This window comes from Apis mellifera, linkage group LG13, assembly GCF_003254395.2.
Source record: "Apis mellifera strain DH4 linkage group LG13, Amel_HAv3.1, whole genome shotgun sequence".
Classification (NCBI taxonomy): domain Eukaryota; kingdom Metazoa; phylum Arthropoda; class Insecta; order Hymenoptera; family Apidae; genus Apis; species Apis mellifera.
In genome coordinates, this window is record NC_037650.1 from 215,460 (window position 1) to 235,483 (window position 20,024).

The 20,024-nt window shown below is 28.2% G+C and overlaps 1 protein-coding gene and 1 long non-coding RNA gene across 6 annotated transcripts in view; one reads left to right on the top strand and one right to left on the bottom strand.

The window, feature by feature from the left end:
* The window catches only part of LOC409257, a 410,704-nt gene that overhangs the window by 143,636 nt on the left and 247,044 nt on the right, over positions 1 to 20,024 (bottom strand). The gene's annotated exons all lie outside the window — the stretch shown is intronic.
* Positions 1 to 20,024, top strand: part of LOC102656601 — a 391,711-nt gene that overhangs the window by 63,836 nt on the left and 307,851 nt on the right. The gene's annotated exons all lie outside the window — the stretch shown is intronic.

Consider the following 20,024-nt stretch of genomic DNA (forward strand, 5'->3'; position numbering starts at 1 on the left):
TACTCTTTAAATATTTAAAATCAAGGAGGCAGGAAAAATAAAACTGATATTTATTCGAATTCAGGTCAAGATTTCTCACGTGATACACGTCGAACAGAATTTCCATCGGTGTAAAAAAATTGCGTTAAATTTTCCAACCAGAGGTGGTCTTCTCGGCCCGAGAATACCACGGCATCGCGTAATTACGTTGTTCCAGCGTGTCTGAAGAGGGAGGAGAGAGTGGAGGAAGCCGTGCGGTGGCAATTGCCGCGAAAATATTTCTTTCACTTAAAACACTGGCCACACCGAGCGGGCAAACACAAAGCACGAATTCAATTAGAATCTTTCCTTTTATGACCCTGACCGCTGGCCGAGGTATACGCGTGTCAACCTACCCGTCACATACGATCCTCGCATACGTAATTAAGTCGGGATGACCGCACGTCTTGCTTTTAACCCGCGTCACGCGTCCTCTAACCTTTCCTTTTTTCTCCGTCCTTTCTTCTCTTTTTTTTTCTTTTTTCTTTTTCAATCTTCCTACTACCAGTTTTCAGCAAACGTTTGCTCCTCCTCGTTTTACGAGCACGAAGTATCTCGTGAGAAATTCGAGAAATCATAAATCACTGTATTCGGTCGCAATCGTTTAGTGAGATAACGCGTCATTCTAATCCCTTTGTGAAAAATAACATTAACGACTTTATGATTTTGCCGCTATCTCGAGTTCCTTGTTTCCTTTGAGAACAAAGAAAATGGAATGGTACACCTGATTCGTGAAAGGTAACAGGCCGACTTCGAACAATTTGTCTTTTTCGCAATACGTTTTGACGTATAGAACAAAAATCCTTATGCAAAATTATTTGCTTATCTATTATTAAAAAGGAATTCAAAGAAGAAAGAAAAGAGGAGAAAATTTTTTCAGAAAAATTTATTATTGTTAGAGAGATTTTTAATATGGAAATAGAACATGAATAATGAATTTCTTCCATTCAATTTTGTTAAAAATAACATTTTAAATTTATTTAATCATATCAATTTCTTAATGTAACGTAACTGAAAAGAAAAACTCGTACTATTAATAGCAATGCATTATTCTTTATCTTTTTCATTCGAGATAGTTCATTTTTCAAAGATAGTCGAGAAAGTTGTCGACTATCGATGTCTTTGCAGAAATGGCATCGTCGAACAATAATGTAAAAAGTTTTTAGATATCGTTATGACCAGACCATCCGTATTTTGCCCTACTTCCTCGACAAAGTAGCGTATACCATTCTTTCAAAAGATTGTTCTTTCAATTTTATTCTTTTGTCACAACTTAATACACTCTTCTATCCACGATTCAAGAATCTTAGTTTCGTTATTTATTTCCAATTATGATGACTTTCAACGTTTAAAAATTTCGTCTTATTTCGTCTTATTTCATCGTTAATTTCTCCTTATTCTCATCTAAATAAAGAAAAAAAAAGAGGGAAAGGAAAAGATAGAAAAAATAACCTTCACGCGTTGCACTCGTTTAATCTTTGCAGTTCGAAATTTGTTTGCTATCTTCCAATTTCCAACGTCAATCTGATGTCTCAAGTTTGAAAAATTACTTGGTCGTTAATGGTTACTGACGAACTCCGAAAAACCATTAGAGAATTTTCTCCCCTGCAGAGTTAAAATAACGTTTAGTCGTTAGTGTACCGTTAAACATGTATCTATCTCCTATGTGCTCCAAATTTTTCAAGCTTTTTGATAAGCGATAAAAATTAAAGAATAAATTAAAGTTTTATTCGATTATCATTTTTTCATTATCAGTTTTTCATTAAGATAATATATCTTTATTTATTCAAAGATGTAAGAGATATTTGCTTAAAATCAAAATTTGTAATAAGGGAAAAATATATTTTAAATTTATTTTGTTATCTACAATCATCCGAAATAATAAAATATGTGAAATTTTTAAATTAAATTTCATTTGACAAAAATTTATTTCTCGTTTAAAATTCTTTTCTTTCTTTTTTTTTTTAATAAATGGCCAATTTCGAAAGAACACAAAATTCAGAGAAAAAATGTTTTAGAACGTGCACGATAGTAATTAAATTTATCAAAACGGCTACTGTCTCGGCGTTACGAGTCTAATGTCGCCGTCTTAAGAGAAGCATAATTTGGCAACGAAATTCCAAAGTTTTCAAACTATCTCGGCATCGTGCCCAGAATGAATTTGAGACTTCGGCAATAAGTTGAATCTTTTAATCTTGGCGTAAGAAAACAACTATTCTTTTTGCGATAGTTTCTATAAATACGCGAAAAATTTCGCGAAAGTATTTAAAGAACTTCTTGAAGCGATAGGTTTCTTCATTGATTTCAATTTTTCTTACTCTTGATTTTGAAAAAAATTTCTTCTGAAACGGAAGTGATATTTTTGGACAGAATTATGAATTGTTTTGACCAAATAAGGATATTTAAGTAAGCCAAAAATCGAAAAAGTATTAAAGTTATGGATTATTGGATGGAACAATTTGTTGATTGTTTTACATATTTATATTGTTCTTGTAATAATTATGATAAAATAAAATTAATCAAACCAGAGATAATGATTTATGCAATTTGTTCTCTTAATCAATCTTAATCAATCAAGTCAAAAATCGAAAAAGTATTAAAATTATGGATTATTGCATGGAACAATTTGTTGATTTTTTTACATATTTATATTGTTCTTGTAACAATTATGATAAAATAAAATTAATCAAATCAAAGATAATGATTTATGCAACTTGTTCTTTTAATCAATCTTTATTTATTAGAATTTATTGTATTAAGAATTATTTATTAGAAATAATTTCAAATTATATTTTTTTCTTTCCATTCATTATGTCCAAAATTTTAATTTTTCCTGATTTTGGAGCAATAAATATTTATAAATAACTTATTATCATTAGTAAAAAATGTTTTTGGAAAAAAGTTGAAATTTTTCGGGTGTATCGTTTCTTTAATAGCTTGTAACGACTTAAATTTAAAGTTTATCATTTTATAAAATTATAAAGATTGCGGTAATATTTAAAAAAAAAATTAAAGTTGTAAAATAAAATTTTATTTATAATTTTCTTCAAAAATTAAATCTTCAAAATAGAAAATTAATATTTGTTATTTGAATATGTCGTAATTTCTAAAGAAAAAGCAAAATTTGAGAAATTGTTTCTAAAATAATAATGACTTCTTTTAATTTCATATAGTCTTATTTCAATTCGAAGAGATTACTATTTATTTATTATCCATTTACTTTTTATTCACTTTTTATTACATTAAACAATAAATCTGTATATTAAGAATTCTATTAAATTTTCGTGAGAAGTATTTTCAGAACGTAATCGAAATTTTAATCAATTACAAATTTTTATTTCTTTTATTTTTCTGAAATGAAATCGAATTGCAAAGATTCGAAACAAATAGATCTAATGTATCAATTTTAATGAAACACGTGCGGATACAACGCAAAACTCTTCTTTGTAATACACGAAATTTCGCCAAAGTTTTCCCTTGAACGAAAGTTGGAACGGTTAACGAGATATGGCAGCCAAACTCGAGCATCCCTTCCCTCGAGAGGAAGGTGATAAAGATTGATCCAACTGCGACGAGAAGAAGAAAAGACAACGGGGGGGGAATGGAAGGAAAGGTTAGGAGAAATTACATTGGATTCGATCAAAGAGCATGTGGCTCTTCTACGTGGACGAATTTCAGGTCGAGTTCTTAGAAACGATTCGAAACCTTATAAATAACGAAACTTGCGGCCAAACCGCAAATCTTTTTCTATCATTCTACGTATGTACGTATCCGTGTGTGTGTGTGTATTTGTTTGTTACCGGTATACAATATCGAGCAAAACAAATGCGCGGAAGCGTAGCGAAATCGGGAAGATGGTGGTGGAAGTAGAGTATACAAAAAAGGCCGACGAGAAAGTGGGAGAGGGAGCGATACGAGTTTTTAGTATTACATGGACGAGAGAATAAGATAGGAAGACGCGAAACAGAGGGTGCGCAGACGAACAAATGGAAACAGAAATACCGTGTCCGAGTTTAATAAAAACACCGTGAAATATCTTGGCGAGAAATTACGAGGCAAACCGACCGACCAACCTTCTACGACGTTTCGCTAATAACGTTTTGCTTTTTATTTCATCGTAATGCGACCGTTTCTTTCTTTTTTATTTTTTTTTTTTTTCCATTTTCCCCTCCTCCTTCTTCTCCTTACCTCCCTAGTGGACACTTAATACAACCGATGTAAAAGTTACGCTCGCTCCTTGATAATTTAATCCCAGTTTCTTCTCGCTTGTTTTATATGGTTTCGCAGTAGTGTTTACTTGGGACGTCGGGCTATTTTTTTTCCCTTCCTTTTTCTTCCTTTTATTTTTTTTAATATTCTCATTGTGATGGAATTATTGAGCGAGTTAAAGAACGAAAGTAATTTTAATTTCATTTATTTAATCGAATTCCGTAATAATTTCATTTTATTTTTTGATTTTTTGTTGCGATATTCGGTCAAACTTGGATATTGTAAGCCTCGAGGGATAGTCACAACTTTATAACGGTTTTAATTTATATGCGTTTTATTGAAAATTTATTCCAAAAAAGAAGTGCGTTTTGCAATAATAAAATTGTTACTCTTGCATACACTTTTAATATTTTCATCGAAATTTCAATTTCTCGAAACGTAAAATAGATTTTTTATAATTAGAAAATGTTATATTAGTAATGGAATAAGAAAATACAAACATAATTGCAATAATATAATGAGATTGCTCGAAATTATTATCCATTTCAAACATGATATTCTTGGAACGCAAATTTGCAATAGACGCAGGATGAATATGTAATTAAATTAACATTTGATTAATTCATAGTACAATCTTGTTAAGTCAGTATCACATCACAGGTTATACATTACCTAAATCTGTCGCATATATCACTGTTTACACTATGTACTGTTCATATTCATGCTTCATAGGCGTTAGTACGATTTATACAAAATTTATACTCGTTGTTATTAAAAAATTAAAAGTTTTCGAAAGATCGAGAAAATCTTATTGAAAATTGATGATCGAATCATCTTCGATTATCACTATAAATTAATTAAATTGTAATATAAATAAAACTAAGAAAAAAAAAAATAGAAAAATAGAAAAAATTTTCGTTATCGAAATTGTTTCGAAATAATCCGTGTGAACGTATTAAAAATAAAGAGGAGATAGAAATCTTTGTAAAAAAAATATAATTTACTAATAAAAAAAACTTATCTAGAAAATATATTTTTATATATTTTATAAATGCGACGAATTATAAAATATTATTGTATTTCAGAATTTTGAAAGTTAATCTTTATTGAAATTTTTATTGAAAATTCCAACCACATCTTTTACATCTTTTCTCTGTAACTTTGTTATACTGTTATTAAATTATCGCCGCGAAACTTAAGAGCACCAGCACTTAATGGCCAGTACACGAAGTTTATGAAGGTCGCGTAGCAATACAACCCTCTTGATCCCTCTATAGAAATTGTTGTATATACACCAGATTACAACAATTATTTTAGAGTAATCTCCTGTGACGAAATAACCAGAAATTTTAAATAAATCAAAAGAAAGTTTAAAATATTATTATCGTAGAAATCATTAATCATATTTCATGCGATTAATCATTAATTATTATATATAGAATTTAAATATTTTTGATTACACAATCGACGTTTGATGTATAATTGAGTTTAAAGATCAGAATAAATTGTAAAATTAATATTTGAGCATTGTAACTACGTATCTATGTTGTATCGAGTATCTTTAGATAATAATAATAATTTTCATTTAATATAATACACGGAACCTATGTCAAATAGGATTTCGATCAAATAAAATTAAATTTAATTAAAATTCGAAATCAAATTTCATAACTTTTAATTAGCGAGAAATTAAAGACCAATTAATTATCGATCGATAACCAATTTGACTAAATGAATCATGATATTTGACGATTAATTTCTTTCAAATGTAACCATTAATCGATCGATTAAATAATTGGACAAAATTTGTTCAATATTGGAGATGGGATGAAATAATTGCAAATAAATTCAAATTTAATGGTAAAATTCTTCGATATCTTCAAGAAAATTTGAAATTTTAGGAATTGAAAATTAAAAAGAAGAATTTAACAATAATATTTATACTAATAATAAACAAAATTATTTTTTCAAAAAATGTATTTAAAAATAAGTTCGAAATTCATAGAAACCGATATTTTTTTTTCTTTTTTTTTCTTTTTTTTCCGTCATCGTGCTTTTTAGTTATTTTTCGTTATAATGCATTATTGTTTAAATGAGTACATAACAATTAGTATGTCACACATTTATAATTTTTAGATCGAACGATCAATTAGTAATAAAAATATTCATACATTGTGAATAAATCGATCTAAAAAGATTATAATATTCGTACGCAACTCACCAATTCAGATTATCACGTTACAGAAATTCAATAAAGTTTACGTAATCAATTTAAATGATTTCATCCTCTAACAAGTTAAATCGAATATTAATTTTTGTTTCCCCCCCTTCGTCGTTAATTATTCGTAACGCGTAACGTATAAATTAAAAATTTCACAACGATAACTAAAAATATCATTTTATCAATCGTCGAAAGAATAATAACGATACAGTATCTGATTTCGAACTTACGAGATAAATAATCGATAAATTTGCCTTGTTTTATTTCCATTCGTTTATAACAATTAAATATTTAATCAAAGGGGACTACCACGCAAATAGATCTCGCGAATAATTCTTCTTTCACTCGATGGCCAATGGAAACGGTTTACATTTCTCCGCGTCGTCACGCGGATATTATTTGTTCCGCGATTATTGGGATTGGCTGCGACCGTTTTAATTCCTGCAGGGTTGTTATTCGGCTGGACTGTAACGACGAATCGAACTCGTTTCGGTCCTGGACGTTAATTCATTTCAGTATTACGAACTGTGCACCATCTAATTGGGACGAGCAGTTTTTATCTTGCTAGGATTATTCTGCAAGCGAGTATTTATGATCATAGCTGGATTAACCTATCAAAATTTATTATTGAAAGTGTCAACTACTGTATGAATTTGTCTTTCCATAGTTTGATTTAAGCTAAGTTGTCGTAGAAAAAAATTTAGAATCTCTTCAATTGAACGTATAATTTATTAAGTTTAATTCTATTTTCTCAAATATTTAAGTAAATTAATAATTTTTCTGATATTACATCGTATGCAAAAGAATTTGTATAAGAACGCATCAATTTTACTTATGAATTTATTTGTACGTGCAAATAATAAATTTTGTATGTTGTAATTCATCGATGATTTTCTATATTTCATTGAAATAAGTATATACAATCGCTATAATAGATATGAAATTTTGATGATGAAATTGTAATTGATATCTTGGAAATGAAAAAAATAAGATAGAGATCAAACATTAAATAATTGTAACTTGAATTTCTTAGAATAAAATTTTATTGTTAACGATAATAATATTTTGCAAATTTTTATTATCTTACTAGAGCTTTAAATAATAGTTAATTTTGCACCATATTGATCACTCACAGATATTTAAAGTTTATTTCACATTCAGTTTATAAATAAATTAAATATATATCATCACGAATCTCATCATTCTTCAAAAAAAGATTTATTTTCACATTCGTATCAATATATCCTCATTCGTTTCCAATTATTTTACCACGCTTAGTAGGCACCACTCAATTCTTTCTCGAACAAAGGACGAGTATTTTTATTTCCACCAACGATCGATCGAAAAGAAAGGAAAAAAAAAAAAAAATAGGACAAAAGGACGAAGAAGAATAATAAAATAGAAAAAAAGAAAAACCTAAAGAAATTGCTTTGCAGGGAATCTCGTTCGAATATGGAAGAAATAAGAACCCCCTTGTATAGAAACATCAATTGTTAGATAGCAATGTGAAAGTTTGTCTCTCCTCTGTATTTACTCCTTCCTTCTCTCTTTCCTGCCTACGCTTTCTCTCTTTGTCTCCATTTGCCTCGTTTGCTGCTCGTTCAGTTACCTTGCTATTTTCCGTTTTCATCCCCGTTACTTGTCCGCGCGACAATTTCTACCTGTCGTTCCCTTGCTTCCTTAATGATCCACTCGAGCCGAACTCATTCTTCGCCCGCTCGCAATCAGCCACCGATAGTGGCGTGAACATTCTATAGATCGGGTTAGTATGCTCCTGGATCGGACTTGAAGAACTTTGAGAAGTTTCTCTAGACGATAAGAGACTTTCTTACAAGTGAAAAGAGAGAGAGAGAGAGAGAGAGAGAGAGAGAGAGAGAGAGAGAGAGAGAGAGAGAGAGATGAGATAAAAGTCAAAAGTGGAAGACTGTTGGATTTTTCGAGTGCAATATTCAGGTCAAATATCCTTGTTATTGCATATTTTTTTTTTTTCCCTATTTCAAGGAAAGGTGAAGAGTTGTTAAATGAATGTAAGGCATTCTGTTTTTCGAGATGAAAAGTCGGTTTCATTTGTGTGGATAATGTTATTATATGTCGCGAATATCATGATGTAGAAAATGATAATTTACACGATACGTAAAAATACGTAATATAATCATTAATGTATGAATATGTTACGCAAAAGAAGAAAAGAATGGAGTTGTTTTTCTTGGAAGCTATAAAAATTCAACTCAAATCTATATATCTCTTACAATTATTTCGTTCATTTTTCTTCTACTTTTGAAAATTTATATTGTAATTTTATATTTTTTATTAGTGATGATTAGTTTTAATAGTATTTAGATATTTATAAAAGAAAATGATTTTTCTTTCTTAAATATCATTTATATTTATGATAAGATATAATAGTAAATACTTTATTCCTAGTAAAATGTATTAATATTTTCCCATTAATTAATATAATTTTACTATTTCTTCAAATCTAAAGAATCAATTTTTTTCTGTATAAAATTTATATCGCATTCCCTAATTTTTCTCGAAAAATGACGCTGGAATAATATAAATATTTTAATATGGATAATAATAAATATATCAAAAAACACTCTTGTTTTATTTTAATAAGATAAATGTATCAGTTTATAACCTCTTCTGACAATAAAGTTCTATTCTATAAACTTGTTTTTGCGCCACAGCTGTTAGAAAGTATTTACATATAATAAGCGAACAAGTAACAGTGTCCGTGTTTAATCATCATTAAATACTGCCAAATAACTGTTACGATTAACTATGAATTAGTTAAAGGGAGCAGTTCAAGTTATGCGAGCGATGTGAAACTTTGACTAACTGAATCGTACAACTACATGATACCGACTATTCGAAATTACAACTTTATATAGAGTCATTTCCTGAAATATTTGGCCAAAGTTCCCATGTTTGCGTGTTTCGCCTAATTGAAAAGATAAAACTATCGTAGAAATACAAAAACTTGGATACTTTTCGATAATACCTCGAATTAAACAGTTCTAAATTCTTATGATATGGGAAAACGTTTGCCAAGCTTCTTCTTTGTTGCAATTGATTTTTTGTCAATATATTTGGAGACATTTTTGTACATTGAAATATATAAATAAACATTTTGGAGTTTTATAATCGATTATATTGAAGATTATGAAATTTAAAATTTTCATATAATATTTAACAATACTTGCCAGCTCCTTCTTTGTTGCAATTGATTTTTTGCCAATATATTTGAAGACATTTTCGTACATTGAAATATATAAATAAACATTTTGGAGTTTTATAATCGATTATGTTGAAGATTATGAAAATTTTCATCCAATATTTGATAATACTTGCATAATTTTATTTAAAAAGAAATAATTTTTTAATCATAACAATTTCAAGTGGAAATATTTTTTATAACGATTATAAGAGCATTAAAATTTGAATATTTTGTAATTTAATATTTTGCTCGGTCTTCTATTATTCGTATTATTTTCGAAATTATATTTAAACGATGAAAATAATATTGAAATTTTAAGAATTGATTTTGTTCTCTCGATTCCATTATGGTCTATATATTTACAATATAAAATAGAATTATTATTGATTTCAATAACATAACTTATTACTTACGTTTTATACTGCATCGTACAATAAGAATGCGCTATAATATTCGTATAAACGTTTTAGTGGAAAAGTAAAACTTTGTCGAATCTTTAGCAACGGTCTCTTTGAAGTTCAAACTTCCGTGCTCTCCACTTGGATGATAAGATCTGCGTCGAGTCAGGTACACCGAATTACATCAATTTCTTAATTAAAAATCGCAATGGAAAGGATATATAGTATAACTTTCTTAATTACTTCGTTCTGGATGAAAGACTTACTTATCGCGATGATCGTTTTGTGGGGAAAAATAAGAGGAAAAAGAGAGAAATGTAAGGGAAGAAGAAGAAGCAGAAGGGGGAAAAATTGAAACCACGATAATTCGCAGAGTAGTTTATTCTCGCGTTTGGAAAAAAAAAAAATCTTATTGCATGCGTGTCAAGAAAATAACGATAAGAAACACGACAAATCATATTGCACACTTTCGACTGATTTCGTTCACGTTGTGTTAAAATCTCTTTCTTGAAATTCATTCTTGAAATATTCTTCTGCTATGATCCATCATATTGCACCTTTATTGTTGTCAAGCTTGTATAATTTTGAATTTTTTTGTCTTTTCAGTTAATTTTTTAAATATCCAACTATTCTCAAACATTGAAATTATTGATTAAAGTTAAGAAAAATTGGAATGCGAATCTTTAATCTTGATTAAATTAATACATCATCATATTAAAAATTTTAAGTTTTAATAAAAATCTAGGAAAAATTCTTTAAAAATAAAAGAAAAATATTGTTTGAGTAATATTCTCTTTAAAATAATGAATTCATATAAATTTCACAAATAATATACAAATAATACACAGTACTCTATTAAAAGTACATAAAATTATATTTGATTTAGTATAATTGTTGTTTCTTTTATATTAAATGTAATAACATTTTTTTGCAATATAATTCTTTCACATAGAATAATGAGAAGATTTAAGATAGCAAAAGAAGAAGGATGCCTATATTTAAGAGAATTTTTCCTCTAACATTTGTTTTTAATAAAAGAAAATAGATATGGCTTGTTACATTTGCTCGAATTTTAAATCTTATGTATTTCACGAAATTACGTATTGGAAAACTAAATTAACAATCGAATATGTAAATATGATATAAAATTATTCAAAACCATGTTTTGACGATATATTTCAAAATTATTGAAATTAATTAATATAAATTTTAATTATTGTTTATCAAATATTTATTCCTCTTTGGATATTCTTTTAACGTAATAAAAGAATACGTATGAAAATTATTATCACAATATTTTTCGATTATTTACCAAAACAAATATTTCCATTTATAATATTCTAGTTAATATTATATTAAAGTTATTGTGGCGAAATTTCCACTCTCCTTTATTCAGAGTGTAGTGCAACGTATGTACTAATTAGGCAATTTAGTCGTTGTAATACAATTTGTAACACAATATTTGATACAATTAGACATAATCCAATGCGCTTTAATTAAGCGCAACTCAGGAAATACAGTCGAATCGTAATCGCAATTTTCGTTTGAGACATTAATTTTCCGTGGAGTTCCTCGCCATAGTTACTTGCAGAAAATTATAGACCGCTCCCCGACAATACTCTCATATTTGTCACTGAAGCTTATCAATTCCAACTATTAAATGAATCATAAATCAAGAATATTATATTATAAGTACAAGAGCAAGTATCTAAACGATATTCTTGTTAAATACAAATTTGTAAATTAATATATAATATATAATTATAATCTAATATGATCAATATATCCAATATATGTTAATGGAAAATTTATGGAGAAAATTGAATTAAATAAATACAAAAATTCGCATTAGATGGTATAAAATATTTTTTAATATTAATATTATATATATATATAATTATTATTTAAACATTTAAGAACATTAGAAAGCAAAAATTTATTAAAAATATTTGACATGTTTTGATAGAAATATAGAATATATAAATTCTTTATAATTCATAAATCACAGAAATCTTAACAAATAATACAAGGAATAAAATATTAAAATTAAATTAATTCTTCGTTAATTAATTTAAAAATAAGTGCAATAAAGGGTGTTAAAAATTTTATAAACAATTTGGATGTTGAAATGTTTATTAATTTATAAATATGCAAATTTTTATTGAAGTATATGATATGTTTTACCATAATAAATTTATTTAATGGAAGAATATATATATAATATTCAAATAGAAATATAAGAATTAAGATTGAACATTAAGAATTATTCTACGAATAATATTAAAAGCAAAATAGAAAAGCGAAATGAAAAACAACGGTATTTGGGGTTCTAGTGTTAACAGAAAACACAGTATTACTCATAGGATAAGCTAGAAATATGGACGATAAATCATTAACGATTCGACGAGAGAGGCCAAGATATTTTCCCGTGAATTTATATCGAAGTCTCGTGATAACCAATATCACGCAGATGCTTCTGGCGTGCGTGACAATGCGAGAGAGAGAGAGAGAGAGAGAGAGAGGAGAGGAAGGGAGGGAGAGAGAAAGAGAATATTTTCGGTGACGGGAGTAGAGCGATTATTTCTATCGATATTCACCAGGCCCTCTTTCGTCGACCGAAAATGTGTCAGGAATAACGAAACATCGATAAATTCAGTTGCCCGCAAAACCAGAACACTTGATTCGATTCGCATTAAATGGCCATACTCTGCGAATCCTCGCGTTTCATTCCGTTTCGTTTCGTCTCTTTCTATTTTTCGCGGCCGGTCGCGATTAAATTATCGGCCGACCCTTTACGACTGTTGACACTATTGCGCTCGTTCGGTGAATGGTATTCCACGGAGCGGGCTAATTTCCACGAATTTGTTAATTTCATTTCGGTTATTGGCTAATTTCCGTGCGTCGTTTAACGAACTGGAGAAATTTGATAATTTCATTACAAAAATTTGAGATTGGAAATTTAGTGCGGCTATATTTGTAATAACTCAATGAATTTCTTGCTTGCAATCTGTGAAAACAAAATTGTAAAAATTATTTTTACGCGTTTTTCAAAATATCTTGTAAAAGCAAGATCGTTTTTTCCTTCTTTTTTTTCTTTTTTTTATGATTTAGATTAATAAATAATCGTAGATATAAAACTTCCAAAAAAAATATCTAAATGTATAAAATTATATTTTTGGTATTATTTTTAAATTTCAATCAGAAACTCGCATGAATATTTTGTTTATGACGATTTCTCAATAAAATTTTAATATTTTTCTTGATTTGCAGCAAATTTTTGGTCGATAATTAATAAATTGATAATGTATATAGAATTTAATATAATCTAATAATAAATAAATTTGAATTTTGAATTTAACAGATAGTGAAACAAATGTCCATTTTATTTTCATTATTTCATTAAAAATACGAATTCTCTCGTGAAAAAACGTATTCTCACTTCTAATTGTTTTCTTAGAAAAATAAAATTGAATGGTTCTCTGAACCGAAGAAAATGGAGGAAAAGGTTACGTTTATCAAAGGATAACGAATTAATTGTACGTGGCGAAGAATCGAAGAGAGAAAGTTGTTGGAATAACGGAAAGTTGGGAAATCGTTATTAATCCTAACTGAGCGTAGAATGTTGGTAAAAAAATTGCGCTCTCGAGTAAAAAAAGAAACGAGGTATACCTTAAATTCTAAAGACTCAACGGCTTAACGGAGAACTTCCAACAACGATCCACCATCTCGACCGTAATAAAAAACCAACACCGACTAACATTTAAAATTCCATTTCAACTTCTGACTCGTTTGAACGCGCTTACAGCGCCGCTCAGCCGCTATAACATGGCTTAAAATTCAATGCCTGCTAACAATTTCTTATTTATAACCCTTGCCACGGTACAGGATTAACTATCTTGAAACGAGTTTTCGTAGATTGTTAATGAAAAAATTTATGTCGAAATCTCGCAGAATATAAATTCGAGTAGAAAATAGAAGATTTCGTTTAATAACTTTTTTAGTGAACTCTTTATTTTTCTACTTTTTAAATAAAATATTTGATTAATCTTATTCTTTTCTATTAGAATATATAGCATAGATTAATTTAGTAAAATTGATAAAATCTTACGAAACATTTATGAATATTGTTAAAGCATATATTCCGTATATAAGAATCACGACAGAAGCACTAATGAAAAAGTAAAAGGTAGTGAAACATCTAGTAGAATCATAAGTTAACGAAAAAGATTTCCTTTAAAAAAATCAAGACTTATAAAAAAAGAAAAAAGAAAAATTAAGTAAAAAACAAAAAGAAAGTATGACACAAAGAATAAATTGAAAATTAAAAACTCAAAGAAACAATGATTTGTATATATTTCTCAAAAATTTAACCAAATTTAGGTTATAATTTAAAAAAAAAAAAAAATTCTTTTGATTATCTCATCGATGTAAGAATTCTACTATTTACATCCAATTTTAGCTCTAATTTTGATTTAACGACATAATTAGCTATGACTTGGAAAAATAGTTTCAAGTTTTTGATAGATGGCGGATTATTGACACGGCCAGCTATGTAAATTTTACGTCAGCGAGGAATGGATATGAACATCCCGTATAACTAAAGAAGAGACACGTACGATGCGACGCAGGCCGTGGATCTTTTGGCTATTTGTATTCCACACGCGCGTCAAACTGTTCCCGATATTTCAGACTGCGGATCAATAGGTATCCGACCGTATTGTAGTCGACACGGAACTCGTGTTACTCCTGGCACGAGCTTATTTCTTCAGAAATCCTGCTCGACTTTTCGCAACATCCACCGCAGTTCTGCAGTAGGTAGCTGCAGGCTCTGAGGGTGCAATAGGCTCGTGGTATCGTTTATTATATAAAATTTTGTTTAATAAATATATCATCATCTTTTATAATTATCCATTTTTTAAATAGAATTTAATCAAATTAATTTTATATATGATTTTTATAAATATATATATATAATTATTGAATTCAATTTATGCTTTGAATTATGTCATACAGTGACGACGATAACGTCGTGTTTGATTGATCGATAGTGTTTAGAATAATAAATTTGCATGCAAAAAAGCAGGAAAGTTAAATTTGTAACGAAATTAATTTATTTTACTTTTATTTTAAATCAAATACTGATAATTATCTTCATTACTTTTGTGGAATAAAATATTCGTTTAAAAAAAAATATTTATTTTTTAAAGATGTTGTTCAGATTTGTTTCATTTTATAAAGATAAAAATTAAAGAATATTCTTTAATGCATGTATAGATATAAAAGTAAACGTTGTATATCATTATTCTTAATTAAAGTAGTAAGTACTTAATTAAGAATAAATTTATCTAAAATGTTTTAATTTTTTTATATCTATAATTATATTTTTTTCTTTTAATAATCCGTGTCCTTATTATAGAAACAAGTTAATATCTAGCTTCGGATATATACACGTGCAGATAAGACTGAATTACGATCTAGCGTGGATTTCAGTTATAACGAATATACTTTTGTGTTCGAAATAAATTGCATACGTGAGTCACACGGAAGAAAGCGAAATTGTACAATTTTCATTAAGATAAATTGTTTAGTTCTTGAAAAAGTAAGGAATAATCGTATAAATTTGAGTTTAAACTTTGTATAAAACGGGATTCGCAATTTCATTTCTCAAAATTTTCTGGCTCACGTATCAAAGAAAGAATAATTTAAATAATCTTTTAAAGTTTTCAAATCTCTTATAACAATTTGCGAGTCTTCTCTCTCACATATTTGTATTATAATTGATGTTAAAAATAAAGTGTTTTAATCCAAATTTTCTTGTGTTTACATATGAATAAGCAAAAATATGAAATAAGGATTAAGATAGTAATTACATTAGAGATATGTGATGCTTGTAAAATTAAAAAATCAATTTTAGTAACGAGATTAATATTTTAAAATCAGAATTTTATTTTGAGATATTTTAAATATATTCTTTCATCCAGCTTTTCCATTTGTGAATTTATTCATAATTACGAAGGCCAAAATAAAAATATAATTACATTTCAAGAAGAAATATTAAATTCATCCGGATAGATTTTTCTATTCTTATCAAACAATCTTTTCTCATTTTATTATTTATTTATAAAAGAGGTACGTGGTACACTTTCGTTTTCTAAATTATTCTATTCTGTTTCTAGGTCATTCTGTACTTTAACATTTAAGACAGATCACGTAGGAGATGAGTTAATTATTCAGACGTACATTTATTCATATTCTAAACTTAGAGAAGTTAGATGAATATATTAGAAATGCAACACTACGATGCATGAAATGTTTGCACGTAAACCTGTGTAATATTTGAATGAAACTTTCATAGAACGGTATTTTCATAAAAAAAAAAAAAAAAGGATCGGATGAATTTTTAAATTTCTCCAAATATTTTTATTCCAAATATTCGATTCTTTATTTCATTGTTTCATTTCTGTATCCCGTTATTTGTCATTCATTTATAATATTCAATTTCTATAATATTCAATATCAATTATATCAATATATAATATCAATTTCATAAGCGCAATTTCAAAAATAATTTGATTTATTATTACTGCTTGACAAATTTTCAATTATGTTCTTTATATGTATGATAATATATGTATGTGTATAATATTTATTATTAGCACAGTGTTATATATCCTAAATAATTATTTAAATAACAGAATCAAATTACACAAATATTTCAATCATTTTCCACAATTAATAAAGAAAATAATATAAGGATAAATTTATAAAAATAAATAAAGAAAACTAATGTAAGAGATAATTATTTATTTTATATATATACATATTATATACAAATTACTTATATTATTTATATTATATTTATATTACAATTATTTATATTATATTATTTTATATATATATACATATATAAATTTTATTACATATATTTTTTACATATATAAATTTTAATTATTATTATTCAACGAGATAAAAATAAAATATGGATATCAATTAGTGACTTGGAGTAATATTTACAGAATAATCTATGTGAAATTCTAATCAAAAAATCGTGTAACTATAAAACCTTCTATTCATGGTTAGTGAACATTACTATCTTCTCGCCGGAAATCCTGTTAAAGCTGCGATTTAAAGATTATACTGCTCTTTTAAGTTTCTCTTTTTTCCTTAGGTTTCGTTACTTTTACATTTCTCACGGTTTCACATAACAGGAACCATCTGTAGAAATTGACTATCTAGAAATAGATTTGAAATTTTTCCTGCTTTTTTCTTTTTTCTGATAAAATTCTTTACGTGTATATTTGGTCGTGTATTATGTAATACTGTATACCTGTAAAATTATTATTGATTATTATTAAAACTTGGACTTCCTTCTTTTAAACTGCAGATTTTATACAATTGAAACAAGTTCAAATATTCGATTGTAATAATGTAGAAAATATATTCAAAATATAGGATCAAAAAAGTACTATTGTAATTTTATTATTTAAATTTATATAAAAATTTTGATAAAAGCTATTGCTCGTTTGAAAAAAAAAATCGTTCTATATTTAATTTACTTCTTTCACGGATAAAGTATTGTAAATTTTTCCAATTTCTAAAATTTTTATATTCAGCATATGATTAAATTTGTCCATAATATTCAGTTTATGTAAAATATGCAATACATATGTAACGAAAGAATGTATGAATGAAAAATATATTATTTGCATAAAAAGTCCGCAGTCTACGTATAGTTTCACGTTTCATACGGATAAAATTTTTAAAAAATTGATGCACAATGATAGCTATTAATGATAGATGTTAATCGATAAATTTCTTTGAAAATAAATGAAATATCTATCGTGTTTTCTAATAAGTAAAATAAGATCCAAAAATTCCAATATTATTCATATTTTGATTTTCCACTAATATATAATCAAAAATATAAATTAATATAAAAATATGAGAAATAATAACGATTCGGAAATATTTAAAATTTCGATGTTCCATTTAAAATAAAAAAAAAAAAAAAAAGAAAATTGGACCAAGCTTCAAGTTCTCGACAAAAGTACCACCAAGGTGTCTACAAAGATCTCGATCATGATGTACTTTTTACGAGACGTCTGCTCCTCTTTTTCTTTCCTCTCCATCGCGTTCCTTTTTAATCTTGTCAGGCTATCGCGAGCATTTGCCAGCCCATCAACCGTTCAATTACGATAATCCGTAGACATCGGTGTTACGCGAGTCAGCATTCAGTGTGACCAAACGAACGGTTGTTCAAATGCAAAACAATTGACGCAAATTGATGTCGATTCCTCCTTCTCGCGGTGACAAATCAGGATTGCACGTGAAACGAGAAAATTTTCGCCTTCTTCGAATATTTTCGATCGCGGGTATCGCAGACAATGCTGAAAGAATCGATTCGCGAAATCGGCGTAGCCGATAAATTCGAATTAAATCGTCGGTTAGCCTGCGGCGATCCCGAGTTTCGGATAACTGCGGCTAATTTATTTTCGTTTCAGGACTATTGATTTCGATGTCGGCGACGATGCCATCGGGCTTTTTCAGGCCATCGTGCGCTGGGAACGAGGTTGAAAAATTGGGGCGATTGTCCGTTTTTGTGTCTTAAACCGAGGATCATTGATTCGAATGGTCGTTTCTTTCTTTCTTTCTTTCTCTCTTTTCTTTTTTTTTTTTTTTTTTTTAATCGTGGGAGATTGATTTGCATCCTGGTGAAAAATTCGAAGAATATCGAGAGCTACGTATTTTTCACTACATGTATGTAATATCGAGGATTGATAACGTGCAATAAATATTCCATTGTTGCGTTCTTTAAAAATAGTAGGTGATTTTGTTGTATCGTCGAATGCTTGGAAGTAACGATTAATTCTTTTGGCTTGACAATATTTGGACAATTTTTTCTGAAGAAAAATATCGAAAAATTGAAATTTATTTTTCTTATTATTTGATATTGTTAATTTTTTCCAAAGAAACGTAACAAATATTTCGATACTTTCGATCAAGATGATCGATATCGAATCGCCTTCTGATATTTTTTTCATAAATTTCATCGCATTATTTGTAGAAATTCAAGGATAGATGGTTTAAAAGGAACTCGAGAAAATTTTCCACGAATAGAATATCATCTTTTATCATTTTTCGCATACTTTATTACATCGTTCCCAGAACTTTAGGAGTAGGTTATGAAAGGGAACTCGAAAAAATATTCCACGATAGAACATCACCTTTTATTACATTATTTTCAGAATTTCAGAAGTGAGCCTTGAGAAAGAAGGCGTGAACGCGTTTCAAGATAAAATATAGGAAGGAGGTGGGACAAAATTTGTAATAACGCGCAGGAAATACCGTTTCATCATCACCTTTTCAAAAAGCGCGCAAGTATTAAAAGAAATTCACGAAAAACTCGTGAAATCGTAACTTTTGCACAGATGGTATACATCACAGATGTATATCGTCGTTTCGATAACAACCACTCGTCGCCTCATCGATCTTCTATTTTTCACCCTTATTCTTTTCCTCTCTCTTTCTCTCTTTTTCTTTTTTGATACTTAGCAGAATTTTATCAACCCCTTATTTATGCTCAAAGACTGTACGAGGGTAAAGAAATGAACGCACCACCACTCCTTAATATCTAAACTATGCAGATTTATTCATTCTTCTCTCACTCCTTTGCCCGATGCACCTTCTTTCATAAAGTCGTTTAAACGGGCAGAATGGGAACGAAAATGAAGAATCGCGGTATCTGTTATTTCAACTTCTTATTTATAGTTGCCTTCGCTGTGTATAATAAATTGATGCTCAATTATTCAAGAAAATATTACAAATAAAGAGTTGCATATTTTATTTAAATCAATTTATGTTATTATTTTATAATTATAGGAATAATATATTATTATATAAATATTTCTTATTACTATTAATATTAATAGTGTAATACACAGATAATAGACGGATCAAA